At 38.5% G+C, this 16,007-nt stretch overlaps 1 protein-coding gene across 5 annotated transcripts in view; it reads right to left on the bottom strand.

Annotated features, from left to right (window-relative positions):
• The window catches only part of LOC134353033 (glycerophosphodiester phosphodiesterase domain-containing protein 5-like), a 111,593-nt gene extending 104,879 nt beyond the window's left edge, over positions 1–6,714 (bottom strand). For 2 of the 5 annotated variants that reach the window (XM_063060848.1, XM_063060854.1), the window contains exon 1: positions 6,599–6,714. The gene's annotated coding sequence lies outside the window, so the exon portion shown is untranslated. Of the gene's footprint in view, positions 1–4,717; positions 4,941–5,983; positions 6,005–6,175; positions 6,409–6,598 lie in introns of those variants that run through there. The other 3 variants (XM_063060852.1, XM_063060853.1, XM_063060850.1) reach the window with 3 other exon arrangements.
• Between the last annotated feature and the right edge of the window lie 9,293 nt (positions 6,715–16,007).

Here is a 16,007-nt window from a genome sequence, read left to right as displayed (position 1 = left end):
AGCTGGCTCTGACCCTTCTTGTAGACAGCCTCAGTGTTCTTTGACCAGTCCAGTTTATTGTCAATTCGTATTCCCAGGTATTTGTAATCCTCCACCATGTCCACACTGACCCCCGGATGGAAATAGGGGTCATCGGTACCTTAGCTCTCCTCAGGTCTACTACCAACTCCTTAGTCTTTTCCACATTAAGCTGCAGAAAATTCTGCTCACACCATGTGACAAAATTTCCTACCGTAGCCCTGTACTCAGCCTCATCTCCCTTGCTGATGCATCCAACTATGGCAGAGTCATCCGAAAACATCTGAAGATGACAAGACTCTGTACAGTAGTTGAAGTCTGAGGTGTAAATGGTGAAGAGAAAGGGAGACAAGACAGTCCCCTGTGGAGCCCCAGTGCTGCTGATCACTCTGTCGGACACACAGTGTTGCAAGCACACATACTGTGGTCTGCCCGTCAGGTAATCAAGAATCCATGATACCAGGGAAGCATCCACCTGCATCGCTGTCAACTTCTCCCCCAGCAGAGCAGGGCGGATGGTGTTGAACGCACTGGAGAAGTCAAAGAACATGACCCTCATAGTGCTCACTGGCTTGTCCAGGTGGGTGTAGACACGGTTCAGCAGGTAGACGATGGCATCCTCAACTCCTAGTCAGGGCCGGTAGGTGAACTGGAGGGGATCTAAGTGTGGCCTGACCATAGGCCGGAGCAGCTCCAGAACAAGTCTGTCCAGGGTCTTCATGATGTGGGAGGTCAATGCCACCGGTCTGTAGTCATTGAGGCCGCTGGGGCGCGGCGTCTTCGGCACAGGGACGAGGCAGGACGTCTTCCACAGTACAGGAACCCTCCGGAGCCTCAGGCTCAGGTTGAATACATGGTGAAGTACTCCACATAGCTGAGGGGCACAGGCTTTGAGCACCCTGGTACTGACACCATCCTGTCCTGCAGCCTTGCTTGGGTTGAGATGTTTCAGCTGTCTTCTCACCTATTTCAGCTGTGATGCCCACCATGGTGGTTTTGTGTGGGGAAGGGGTATAGTCATGAGAGCAGGGTGGGGGACTGTGAGGAGGGGTAGGAGGGGAGAGTGGAATATGTGTTGGCTGGGGGCCGACAACAGATGGCTCATGTGGGGGATGGGCAGTGGCCACAATGTCAAATCTGTTAAAGAACAGGTTAAGTTCATTGGCCCTGTCCACATTGGAGAATAATAGAAATAATATTAAAAATACTTGGAGAGCTTTAAATGAAATTATCAAAAAGGATAAAAGTAAAACAATTACCCATATTACTTTAATTCAAACAATGATATGGTAATAAAAGATACTAATTTCGTTACAGATAGGTTTAATGATTTCTTTGTTAATGTGGGAACTAAATTAGCTAAATCAATTACTGCACCCAGCAATAAAGATGGAGTAAATAGTATGTTTGTAATATTATCAATATAAACACTTACACTATGTTTATTAGGACAACTGAGAAAAAAGAAATAATTGATATAGTATATAAATCAACGAGCAAGAAACCAACAGATTGGAATGGATATGATACGTATTTAATTAAAAACATCATTGACTGTGTTGTGAAACCACTGACTCATATTTGTAATCTATCTTTGCTTACCGGAAAATTTCCCAATAAAATGAAAATAGCCAAGGTCATTCCAATATACAAAGCTGGAGATAAACATGTATTTTTAAATTATAGACCAGTTTCTTTGTGCTCACAGTTTTCCAAAATATTGGGAAAAAATTTGTAAGAAGGTTAAATGATTTCATAACAAAACATAATATACTCTGTGAACATCAATACGGTTTCAGAAAAAAGCAGAACCGTTACAATAGCATTAATAGATTTTGTAGAAGAAATATCAATTGATATAGAAAGAAATGAAAACACAGTGCGAATATTCCTTGATCTAAAAAGAGCATTTGACACCATTGACCATAAATCATTATTAACAAAATTAGAAAGATATAGTATTCGAGGGGTGACACATGTCTGTTTAAGTAGTTATTCGGAGGACAGGTATCAGTACGTACATATAAATAACTCGAATTCAAAACTTTTGAGGATAACTTGTGGGGTTCCACAAAGTTCAATGCTTGGTCCATTACTGTTCATTTTGTATATGAACAATATATGTATGGTCTTTCAGATATTAAAATGTATATTATTTGCTGGTGATACAACTTTATCTTGTAGTGGGGAACATCTGAAACAACTTTTGGATACAGTGGAGAAAGAACTAAAAATTATAAAGAAATGGATTGATAATAACAAATTATCACTGAATCTAAGTAAAACTAAATTCATAATATTTGGAAACCATGTACGAAATTCGTATAGTAAATTTAGAATAAATGATGTTGAAATTGATAAGGTATCTGAAACAAAATTTTAGGAGTGGTAATTGACAATAAATTATGTCAAAGCAAAGATGTCAAAATCTATTGCAATACTGTACAAAGTGCTAGATTTCTTAAATTAGGAAGCTTTGTATACATTATACTGTTCACTTATAGTCCCATACATGACTTACTGTGTAGAGGTATGGGGAAATACATACAAAACAAATACAATCTCAATTTTTCTACTCCAAAAGAAAGTCATACAAATTGAAAATAAGACAAGTTATTATGAGCCAACCAATCCACTATTTATTCAACTAAACACTTTAAAATTCAGAGATTTTGTAGATTTTAAAATAATACGTATTATGCATAAAGTAAAAAATGGACAGCTACCACAAAGTATCCAAAGGTTATTTCAACTGAGAGAAAGTCAACATGATTTGAGAGGAACATGTATATTTCAAAAACAAAGGATAAAAACAAATGTAAAAAATCATTGTATTTCAGTCAGAAGGTGAACCTATGGAACAGTTGCAGTGAGAATTTAAAAACATGCACCACACTTAAGTTTAAAAAATTATTTAAAATACTTTAATGAACAAATATAAAATACATGATTTAAAATGAATGGGAGTAATGTAAATAAATAATACTTGGAATTGGATTTTGTGTTAAAAGATTATGAAATTTTTTGTGATGATTGATGCCAAATATGTTGTTGTATAAGTAAGAGGGGTAGGCGTAATAAGCTGTAGCTTCAGCCGACACCCTTTCGGTCTGTTTTAAAGAATATTTATGTTTTTTTGTTGTAGTTTTGTCCTATGAAATCATCGTCGGAAATGATGCTTTTTGTTATGTTTGTACTGACCAAAATAAATTTAATTCATTCATTCATCATAATAATACCCCTTGAAGGTGTTTCTGTCCCCAACTAGATGCATCCCCAGGTGGTGGATTGGAGAAAGCTTTGTCAATATGCAGGGCAGGTGGGAAATAAGATACCGTCCAGGGGCCAAAACAGAAACAAATCCAGGCATGTGTGTACCCAGACTGGATGATGCTCTGGCTAGCGTCTGTTCTCCATGTTAGGGGTGGTTGAAACTAAAACTTGGCTGTAGGTATAAAAAGCAATACCATTTCACTTTAGAAATGGAGAGATGTCTATGGAATCAAGTGACACCGCCACTGCCTAGCAATCGCCCGGGCATGCCTGGAACTAGCGTTGGACGTGACAGTGAGCAAACTGTTAGTGGTGCAGTGCTGAATTGTCGGGCTGGCACTGGGAAACCAGGAATAGATACAACCAGCGTTCAAAGTAGCCCACGAACACCACAGTCTGTGACTGCTGTAGGGGTTTCTCAGAAGAGCAGTCCACTTACAACTGAGAATACTCAAGCAGCTAAGAGAAGAAAGACACGCATGAAATGGTCATTAGAAGTAAACATATTTATATTGCATGTATATAATTGAGTAATGAAACTTGAAACTGACATGACAAGATACAGGGGCAAACTACATCACCAATTTATAGCACAATATTCCTTCATGCAAGTAAATGCACAACAAATAGCAGATCAAGGTAGAGTGATAGTAAAAAAATAACTTAATCCCTACAGACACGTTAAATCAAATAAAGCATGAAATTGCACAAGAGCTAGAAAGAAACCTACCTGAAGACCACAACAATGCTATACAAGAAAATAATGAAGATGCTAAACCTCCCCCCCCACCCCACGTTCGAAGTGTTGACGAAAATAGAATTACTTCAACAACTGTTCTGCACCTGATGGTAAGCAAAACAACACCTCTACAAAATACTGATGATGAAACTGAGCTTACAAACAAAATTATCCTCACACTTAACATCACATTAACAGAATATATGGGCACTGATCCCACAAGACCCTACATACCAAAACAAGACACATCATCAAAATTTGCAAAAATTGTTAATACTCTCAACAATATTATATTACCACAATATTTAGGAAAACTTGAAATCTTTGAAGAACTACACACGATAACATACTGCGCAGCACTAACCCTGCAGTGAAGTGCAATGGCTCCAGAATTGCAGCACTTTTCAACTAGAACCTCAAAACTGAGTAATGAAATGAGAACACTAAAACGGCAGAAGCGATTAAGAAACAAAATTGAAACCTTAAGAGTGGAAATAGCCTGACTAATGGAGTATAAAATGAATAACCTGAGCAAGAGGCTTAAAAGAAAACTGAAGGAAATTCTAATGAAATATAAGGTCCGTACAAGAGACAATCAACCTAACAAAAGCATTGCAGAATTTAGAGATACACTAAAACAAAAGCTCGGTCATACAAAGCCAGACTAAATAGATACATGAAATTTACCTGGCGAAGACAACAGAATTAGCAGTTCAGGAAAAATGAAACAGTTTATACAGACATTGAAACAAATTTCAGTGCACTAAGATGTCACCAACCCCAGGACAGAATTACCAACGGAGAGATAATGTATTGTTGGTATAACAGTTGGTCAAACACGGTGACTCACAATTAAGAAACAAGCTGGGTTAGGGAGGAAAAAGAATGTATTCACACACTTGAAGACATACAAACACATGAAGTTACAATCGATACGGTAAAATTGTTATAAAGAATATCCACAACTTGAAAAATACCAGCAGTGATAATATTCATAATTATCGGTATAAAAATTGCCTGCCTTCATCCATGGTTATTAATACATAACAACATTCATCTTAAACATACTGAAAAAGTGCCTGAATTTTTGAAAGAAGGTTAAACATATTTCTTACCTAAAGGAGAAATCATAAATGACCCATCAAAATATCATTCTAACAGTATATCACTCTAACAGAATACATGGGCACGAACCTCAAAAAAAGACCCTACATACCAAAACCAAACGCGCCATCAAAATTTGCAAACATTACTTTATACCCTCAGCAATATTATATTACCATAATATTTAGGAGAATGATACATTTGAAGAACCACACACAATAACATACTGCACAGCATTGCAATGGCTCCAGAATAGAAAGAAACCCAAAACTAAATAATGAAATGAAAACACCAAAATGGCAGAAGAGATTAAGAAACAAAATTGAAACCTTAAGAGCAGAAATAGTCTGCATAATGGAGAATAAAGTGGATAATATGAGCAAGAAAATTAAGAGAAAAGCTAAGGAAATAGTAAGGAACTATAAGGTCCATATAAGATATGGTCAACCTACCAAAAACATTGCAGAATCTACAGATACACTAAAAGCATACAAAGCCAGACTAAGTAGATACATGAAATGTGCCAGACAAAGAAAACAGAACTATCAACCCAGGAAAAATTAAATCGGTTTATCCAAGGACATTGAAACAAAATTTGGTGAACCAAAATGTCACCAGCCCTTGCACAGAATTAGCAACAAACACAGAGATAATGCCCTTTTGATCTAAATATCTGGTTAAACACGGTGACTCACAATCAAGAAACAAGCTGAATTAGGGAGGAAAAAGAATGTACCCACACATTTGAAGACAAACACCTGAAGTTAAAAAAATCCACCATAAGAAAAGCACCGGCGGTGATAATATTCATAATTATTGGTATAAAAATATATTTGTCTTCATCCATACCTATTAGTACATATCAACAATTTTCCTAAAAATCTTGAAAATGTGACCATATGCTTGACAGAAGGGAAAACATATCTTTTATCTAAAGGGAAATCCACAAATGACCCATCAAAATATTGTCCTATTACTTTTTACAAGCTACATATAAAATTGTAACATCATGCATCTCACAACTAATCACCACTCACTTACCACAATATGCTTACAGAAGAGCAGAAAGGATGCTGTAAGGGTATGAAAGGATGTAAGAAACAACTGATAATAGATTCTGTAATTCTAAATTAAGCCCAGAGGAAAAGCAGACATCTTTCATGTTGTTATATTGACTCCCAAAAAGCATTTGATTCTGCCCCACACACGGTTAATAAAAGCTCTTAGTAAATATAATCTATACCCAATACTTGTGAAATTCCTGCAATGAAGCATTGGCGTACTGTAATCATCAAAACTATTAACAACCAAAAAGAACAACCACCTTTATCAAAATAAACCAAGGCTTTTTTCAGGGCGAGTCTCTTAGGCCACAATGGTTTTTCTAGCTTTAAACCCACTCTTTAATTCACCGAATCCGATGAAAATATGGTATAAAATATGAAACAAGCAAACAGACTATACCTTGACACATCTTCTATACATGGATGATTTGAAATTATATGCTCCTTCACCTGTAAAACTAAAGCAATTAATTCAAATAGTAGAACTATTATCAAAAGGTATAAACATGAACTTTGGACTAGATAAGTGCGGAATGTTAAACATAAAAACAGCTTCAAAGTTCGAGGTAAAATTTATTATCAGAGTACATACAAGCCACCACATACAATGCCGAGATTCTTTTCTGTGGACATACTTAGCAAATCCATAGAACAGTAACTGGAAACTAGAAATTGGAAACAAACTGCAAATGCAGATATCAATAAATAACATTAAATAACAAGTATGAAATAACAATATAACAGAGTCCTTAAGTGAGTGTAGCTATCCCTTTTTGTACAAGATCCTGATGGCTGGGGTGTAGTAACTGTTCCTGAACTTGGTGGTGCGAGTCCTGAGGCTCTCGTACCTTCTACCTGATGGCAGCAGCGAGAAAAGAGCATGGCCTGGGAGGTGAAGATCTTTGATGATGGATGCTGCTTTTCTACGGCAATGTTTCAGGTAGATGTGCTCAATGGTTGGGAGGGTTTTACCTGTGATGTACTGGGCTGAATCCACTATCTTTTATAGTATTTTCCGCTGAAAGATATTGGTTTTCCCATACCAGGCCAAAATGCAGCCAGTCGGCACACTTTCCACCACAATCTACAGTAGTTTGCCAATGTTTTCAATGGCATGCCAAACCTCCTCAGACTCCAGAAGAAGTACTGTCATGCTTTCTTCACAATAATACTTATATGATGGGCCAGGATAGGTCCTCTGAGATAGTTTCACCCAGGAATATAAAGTTACTGGCCCTCTTCATCTAGAGCTAGCAGAACATAAAATAGTTTATTTAAATAGAGCAGCAGGATACAATGGATGAATATGAAACATGTATGTTTCTGGGATATCAATAAGCAATGAAAATAGATCACAAACAAGAGAAAGTCTGCAGATGCTGGAAATCCGAGCAACACACACAAAATGCTGGAGGAACTCAGCAGGCTAGCCAGCATCTCTGGAAAAAACTACAGTTGACATTTCGGGCCAAAGCCCTTCGGCAGGACTGGAGAAAAAAAATCCAAAGAATAGATTTCAAAGGTGGGGAGAGAAATGCCAGGTGATAGGTGAAACTTGGAGAGGGAGCGATGAAGCAAAGAGCTAGGAAGTTGATTGGTGAAAGAGACATAAGGCCATGGAAGAAAGAAGAAAGGTGGGGGGCGGGGAAGGTGAGGAGCGCCAGACGGAGGCGATGGGTGGGCAAGGAGATAACATGAGGGAGGGAAAAGAGATTGGGAAATGGTGAAGTGGGGCGGGGGGTTGGTGGAGGCATTACTGGAAGTTTGAGAAATCGATGTTCATGCCATCAGGTTGGAGGCTACCCAAACAGAATATAAACATAGAGACATAGAAAACTTACAGCACAATACAGGCCCTTCGGCCCACAAAGTTGTGCCAAACATGTCCCTATCACAAGTCAATGAATATGTTGTAAAAAAAAGACCACTCCCTACTTTGTACATAGTTTTCTTCTCTTGATTGTTCTATCTTTCCTCTCCTTTCTATAAGTGTATACCTCAGATAAATATTATGTGGAAATTTCTGACAAATATGACTGTATGATATATATGTACAGTATCTGAAATACATCTTATGGAAATGTTTGTTTGATGATGAACTTCAATGAAAAATAAATTACAAGAAAAAAGAAATTACTGGGCTTACCTATCGCCCTCTATTTTTCTAAGCTCCATGTACCTATCTAAAAGTCTCTTAAAAGACCCTATCATATCTGCCTCCACCACTGTTGCCGGCAGCCAATTCCACACATTCACCACTCTCTGAGTAAAAAACTTGCCCCGACATCTCCTCTGTACCTACTCCCCAGCACCTTAAACCTGTGCCCTCTTGTGGCAACCATTTCAGCCCTGGGAAAAAGCTTCTGACTATCCACATGATCAATGCCTCTCATCATCTTATACACCTCTATCAGGTCTCCTCTCATCCTTCGTTTCTTCAAGGTGTTGTTTCTCCAACCTAAGTGTAGCTTTAGTGCGATAAAGGGAAACTTTCAACAGAATTTACTTCAAGCTTTAAGAAAATCTGCGAAACAGAGCTCAATAGTACAAATATAACAAAGGCAATAAACACCTTTGCTATATCCATATTAATATATTCTTTGGCATAATAGCTTGGTCCAAAACCGATCTGGAGAATTTACAAAGGAAAATAGGAGCTGAAATGACCGATTTTAGAAAACACTGTATACACTCAAACACACTTAGATTAACACTACCTAGCACAGAAGAGGAATAACAGACAAAAAAAAATACACAACAGTCAGATAAAACTTCTCCGGATATACTTTCATCAAAGAAAACAGGATTCAGCACTCCATGTGACCATATGTGATTCTGATAAGAATTACACCGCTGAACATAAACGAAAGCACAACCCAGAAGAATGAATAAATTATCACTATAGAAGAAGAAGTTAACAATGGAAGAGCATGATCTTCCATGGAAGACAGTCCCACTATCTGAGCAGACTAGATGTAGACAAGGAAGCATTGACTGTCTGGCTCAGAGTTGGAGACCTCTTCCCAGAAACAGAGGGTTTCCTTGTGACAGTACAGGACCAGGTGGTTAACACAAAAAGTACAAAAATACATAATAAAGGACCTCCAATTTTAAGATGATAAATGCAGAAAATGCCTATGGAATTCAGAAACCATCCAACACTTCACAGGATCTTGTAGCATTATCTCAATCTGATTACTTACACAGGCAAACATCATTCACTAAAATCTTGCTTTAAAATACAAACTCGTAAAAGACACTATACTCAAGCCTGATCCAGTTTTAGAATCAGAGTCCTACAAATTATACTACAACCAATCCATTTTTACAGATAGGACAATCCATAATAACTGGCCGAATATAATATTACAGGATAAACAAGCAAGAACAACTTAGTTAATAGATATCACCATTTCAAACACACATAACATACAGAAATATGCTGCATTAAAAGAGGAAATCGAAAGACTTTGGAACATGAACAGGGTATACATTTTCCCGATAGTAATATCTACATCTGGTATCATCTCAAAGTCACTGCACAATAGTATTAAACAGTTAAGCCGACACAGCAATATTTATGTAAAACTTCAGAAAACCACGATACTAAACACCACTAGAATAATCCAAAAGTTCCTAGCAATTGAGAAATGAGCATGTTTGTTTATTTGTTTTACCAGCTTGAGCTGAGAAAAAAAATTAAAAAACAAAAGTAAGCAATAAATATCGAGAACGTGAGTTGAAGATTCATTGAAAGTTAGTCCATCGGTTGTGGGAACATTGTTGATATAGGGCAAGGGAAGTTATCCCTTTTGGTTCAGGAGCCTGATGGTTGAGCGGTAATCCTCAGCCTGGTGTTGTGAGTCCTGAGGCTCCTGTACCTTTCTCCTGGGTGGCGAGGTCCTTCATTCCGCTTTCCTGTGACAATGCTCCGTGGATTTGTGCTCAATGGTGGTTGGTCTTAATCCATGATGGACGGGGCCATGTCTGATAGATATCCACCCTATCTATACCACAGAATTTTACATACCTCTATCAAGACATCCCTCAGCATCTTTCACTTCAACAAAAGGAGCCAATCCAACCTCTTTCCATCAATCCACGTAAAATCCTGCTGAATCTCCTCTACTCTCTCCTGCACAATCCTACACTTCTCATTACTGCACAGAACATTCCACCGTATCCTGCAGCAGCTTTAGACAAGGTTACCAGCTAACCACAACATAATCAGTTTACATGTCATCTGGAAGCTTACTAATCGTACAAATGCTTACTAATCTACATTCACATATATATCGCAAATAGCAAAGGAACCTTCACTGATCCTCGCAGAATACCCCAACACAGATTTCCTATCAGATAAACTATCTCCATTTTTCTTATTGGATTAGCCAGCTTGCTTTGGTTCCCTTCTGGACTAGTTTACCATGCAGGACCATTGTAAATACCTTACTGAAGCTCATAAAGGCAGCATCTATCACTCTGCCTTCATCAATCTCCTCTGTTATCTCCTCAAGGAATATAGTAAAACAGGATATTCCCTGTACAAGGCCATGTTGGTTATCTTTAATCACTCCCTTCCTTTCCAAGTGTATATAAATCTAATCCTTTAGAATTTTCTTCCATAATTTTCCTGTCTCTTATGTCAGGCTTACTTGGCTTATCCAGCTGTCCTTCTTAAATAAAAGGACAACATTAATTATCCTTTATCCTATTTCCAGCCTGTGTTCAATTATGTGTGATTTAATTAATAAAATGAAGATAAGCAGGTTGCTTTGGCAAGGAGCTCAGAGCTATAGCTATAGATTTAAGATCATTCATGGGATCTTCTTTTGAGGCTGAAAACATAGGTTTTCAAGGATGCAGGGCATTCTACTGCATCTCGTTCTGTGTCTGAAATCACATTTTACCATGAGATGTAGGAGCAGAATTAGGTCATTTGGCCCATTGAGTCTGCTCTGCCATTCAATCATGGCTGATTCTTTTTTCCCTTCCTCAGCCCACTCCCCGGCCTTCTCCCCGTAACCTTTGATACCATGTCCAGTCAAGAACCTATCAAGCTGTACCTTAAATATACCCACTGACCTGGCCTCCCCAGCTGCCTGTGCTAACACATGCCATGAATTCACCACCCTCTGGCTAAAGAAATTCCTCCGAATCTCTATTTTAAATGGATGTCTTTTTATCCAGAGGCTGTGCCCTTTTGTCCTAGACTTTCCCACCATGGGAAACATCCTTTCCACATCTACTCTGTCGAGGCCCTTGAACTTTTGAAAGGTTTCAATGAGACCCCCCCATCATCCTTCTAAATTCCAGTGAGTTCAAGTCCAGAGCTATCAAACGTTCCTCGTATGATAACCCTTTCATTTCCAGAATCATCCTTGTGAACCTCCTCTGAACCCTCTCCAATGCCATTTTTTCTTAGATGAGGAGCCCAAAACTGTTCACAATACTTAAGGTGAGGCCTCACCAGTGTCTTATAAAGCCTCAGCATCACATCCCTGCTCTTGTATTTTAGACCTCTTGAAATGAATGCTAACATTGCATTTGCCTTCCTCACCACCGACTCCACCTGCAAGTTAACCTTCAGGATGTTCTGCACAAGGACTTCCAAATCCCTTTGTATTCAGATTTTTGGATTCTCTCCCTGTTTAGAAAATAGTCTGCACATTTATTTCTACTAACAAAGTGCATGACCATACATTTTCAAACTTTGTATTTCATTTGCCACTTTCTTGTCCATTCTCCTAATCTGGTTAAATCCTTCTTCAGCCTACCTGTTTCCTCAACACTAATGGTCCCTCCAACAATCTTCATATCATTTGCAAACTTGACAACAAGGCAATGCATTCCATCATCTAAATCGTTGACATACAGCATAAAAAGAAGCACACTTCCTATTCACTTCTCTATTACAGTCATCACCTCCACAGACCTATAGAACCTATAGATACACCTATAGAGGTGTATCACACAAACTTTTCATTTGTACATCCATCAAACTAATGGCCACCTCTTTCACATTCCAAGGTGGAAGCAAGAATGGAGACAGAGACTGCACTCAACCCATCCCTGCACTCAATAAGAAATGTATAGTGATCATGAGGATGGATCAATCAGGGATGTCAAAGGTAACCAGGCTGCAGATATACTCCAGTAGGGTTCTTGGTTATCTTTCCCTTCCCACTGACATCTCATGTTCATAAATTAAGCTGGTGTATAGTTGTATGGAATATACAGTATAACTGCTTCCAGAATTCAACCTGCATCCCCAGTTTAGATCAGATTTCTCGACCTAATACATCGACTGTCTATTTCTTTGATGCTGGTCATCTATCATTTATAGTAATTATCATTTCCATGGATGCTGAGTTCATTCAGCAGATTGTTTATTGCTGCAGAATGCTCATCTAAGCCTGCCCCACTTGCTTGCCCTTATCTCATATCTGTGTAAACTATTTCTATCCATGTACCTGTTCAAGTATATTTTAAACATTGTTATTGTAACTTCCTCAACCAGTTCCTCTGGCAATTCATCCATTTACATACCATCCTCTGTGTGAAAACATTTCCTGTCTTTCCCCTTTCATCTTAAACCTATGTCCTCATTTTCTTAACTCCCAAGCTCAGGGAAAAATAATTACGCATTTACCCTATTTATGCCCTTCATAATTTTATTGAAATCTATAAAATCACCCCCACTCTCCTATGCTCCAAGGAATGAGTTACTAGCCAGCTCAACTTCTTCCTATAACCCTGGCCCTAATTCCTGACAACATTTTCATAGGACTTCTTTGCACTCTTTCCAGCTTTATTCCAGCATCGTAACCTAAACTGTGTCTATTACTCCATGTGGAAAGGAGATGCTGCAGTGTATTGTAATTCATGTCTACTATGTGGTCTCCTCAATATACTGGAGAAAACAAACACAGATTTGGTGGCCACTTTGTGGAGCACCAGTGTTCAGTTATCTGTCAATATAGATTCCCCACTCCACTCCGTGTCTCTGGCAACCATTTTATTAATGTGATCCAAGAAAGGTTGGAGGAATAACACCTCATCTTCCATCCTGCCAATTTTAGTCTTTGGGATCCAATGCTGAATTCAACAAAGTTAGATAAATAATTTCTTTTGATTTTTATCAGAACATTGATCGAATGCAGAGCTCATCTGAGAAGTAGCTGATGAAGTTCAATCGGAAAAGTGTGAAATTCTACACTTTGGAAGTTCAAACAAGAAGGCAAAGTATAGGATTAATGGCAAGGTTTTCAGTGGTGTGGAGGATAAGAGGGATCTTGGGGTCCATGTTCAAGGATCCCTTAGAGATTGCATGCATGCTGACAGGATGGTTAAGATGGTATGTTGTGTGTTGGCCTTCACTAGTCAGGGGACAGAGTTCAAGGACTGTGAAGTAATACTGTAGCTCCATAAAACTTTAGTTAGATTATACTTGGTTATCTTGTTCAGTCCTCGTTACCTCATTATCGGAAGGATATGGAAGCTCTAGAGAGGGTGCAAAGGAAACTTACCAGGATCCTGCCTGGATTAAAGAGCATGTCATATGAGGATAGGCTGAGTGAACTAGGGCTTTAACTTTGGAATGAAGGAGGATGAGAGGTGACTCGATAAAGGTGTACAAAATATTAAGAGGCATAAATTGAGTGGAAGCCAGAGTCTTTTTTTCAAGGATTAAAATGGCTAAGACAAAAAGACATAATTTTAAAGTGACTGGAGGAAAGTATAGAGGAGATGTCAGACATAAGTTGTTTTTACACAGAGACAGATACATTGGGGATATTTAAGAGGCTTTTAGATAGGCACATGGATGAAAGAAATATAGAGGGCCATGTGGGAGGAATGGTTTGATTGATGTTGGAGTAGGTTAAAATTCTGGCATAACATTGTGTACTGTGCTGTATTTTCATGTTCTATCTTCTAACTGACCAATTTTGCTTTAAGGTTATTTGTCTGTAATTTTAGCTTGTTTATTTTCTCTCCACAATCTCTGACCGATGTGCTGGGCAGTTTCCATCCACTCTTTTTGGTTTCAAGCCTTAGCAGCAGCTCTGACCTGCATTCCCAGCATTTGTAGAAGGCACATGAGCATGGACACAAACATAAAGGCCCACCATTCATATTAATTTCCCCCTAGACCCTAGATACTACAGGGGAATTGCAGTTGCTTTTGGAATGTGAAGTTTACCTAAACATCAAGGGAAACCCACACAGCCAGTGAGAGGACATGCAAGCTCCGCACTCTCCCTCTCTCTTTCATACTATTTCTGTCACAGGTCTGACAGTTGTCATCATGGTCTTTATGTGCAATAGCTTTGGATCATATCAGTTGTCTTCAGTTGCTGAAGGATTTGGAAGTTCAGAATACAATAAGTCCTTCTCTCCCCATAATCCGACTGTCTGCTAGCTTTTCCCTCTTTAAACCTGTTATGTCCATGTTCCATCTCATGTTTCCATAATCCTACCTCACTCACTCCCTCCCAACTCTGCCACTCCACCCTTCCTCACCTTTATGCCACCTTTCCCTCCCTCCCACACTTCCCTACCTCTCCTTCTTTCCACAATGCCTTCAATTCTTCACCACCTCTCCTCCCTCACTTCTCTGCCACCCATGTCTCTATCATTCCACATACTGCTCTGTTACTTCTCACTGCCCTGTCTTTCCTTGCGGCTTTGCTGCATGTGCTGTCTCCAGTCATTCCCTGCCATGGTTTCCTCACTGTCTGGGCTACCTTCTCAGCTGACCAGACTGCCAGGAAACATGGTATGGAATATTTCGGTATGATGAGCTGTATAATTTTTAGAGTGATTCCCCAGTGATGAAATGCTGAGATACAATTGTGACATTGCTTTGTTAATGAGATTTAATTGATGTATAAAGTAAATGACACCTCATATTTGATCTTCTTTTTAAACTTTTGCAATGGGTTAAATTAGTTGATTCCATATCATCCAATTTGTTGCTTTAAAAAACTTCTAAACAATGAAAATTCATAAGCTATATGAGACTCTCCAAGATCCCTTTGAAAACACCATTTCAAATTCTTCTTTGATGCAAAATTTTATGAGCAGGGCTGTACAATCATATTGTTTTAAAGTTCATAAGGAATGCATATTTGAATCTATAGGTGTCTTTTCACTTCAGCAAAAGGTCACCTGGACTGCTAACATGTTGCTATCATTCTAAGAAATGCACGACTAATTGAAAAATAGATAATCTATTCATCTTCAGAACAGCCAGACAACCTTAAAAATTGACTAAACAGTTTTTGAAAATATTTGATTGACCTTTGTGGAATAATGGATGTCAAGAAGCAATATTATAATGGAAATTTGGGTACATTTAGGAGTTCTGAACACCTTGTTGTGTGACACTTAATTATGATTCCAGTTAACTGCTATATCACCGCACTGCAAAATTCCTCATTAGGGGATCGAAGATGGAAAGTGTCAGTCACTTGAAATTCCTTGGTGTTATCAAATGAAAGGATCTATTCGTCTCATTATCTGTTCCATTACAAAGAAGGCACAGCAGCACCTCAACTTTCTTAAAAATTTACACAGATTTAGCATGTCATCTAAAACTTGAACAAACTTCTATAGATGAACAGTAGAGAGTATGCTGACTGCCTGCATCATGGCCTGGTATGGAAACACCAATTCCCTTGAAGAAAAAAGCCAATAAAAAGTGATAGATATGGCCCCATCCACCACAGGAATAGCTCTCCGCACCACTGAGCACTTCTACAAGAATTGCTGGCCACAAGAAAGCAGCATCCATTTTCAAGCAACCC

Source organism: Mobula hypostoma, chromosome 10, assembly GCF_963921235.1.
Source record: "Mobula hypostoma chromosome 10, sMobHyp1.1, whole genome shotgun sequence".
In the NCBI taxonomy this organism is placed as follows: domain Eukaryota; kingdom Metazoa; phylum Chordata; class Chondrichthyes; order Myliobatiformes; family Myliobatidae; genus Mobula; species Mobula hypostoma.
The sequence above is the reverse complement of the archived record's forward strand: the minus strand, read 5'-3'. Positions and strand labels throughout refer to the sequence as shown.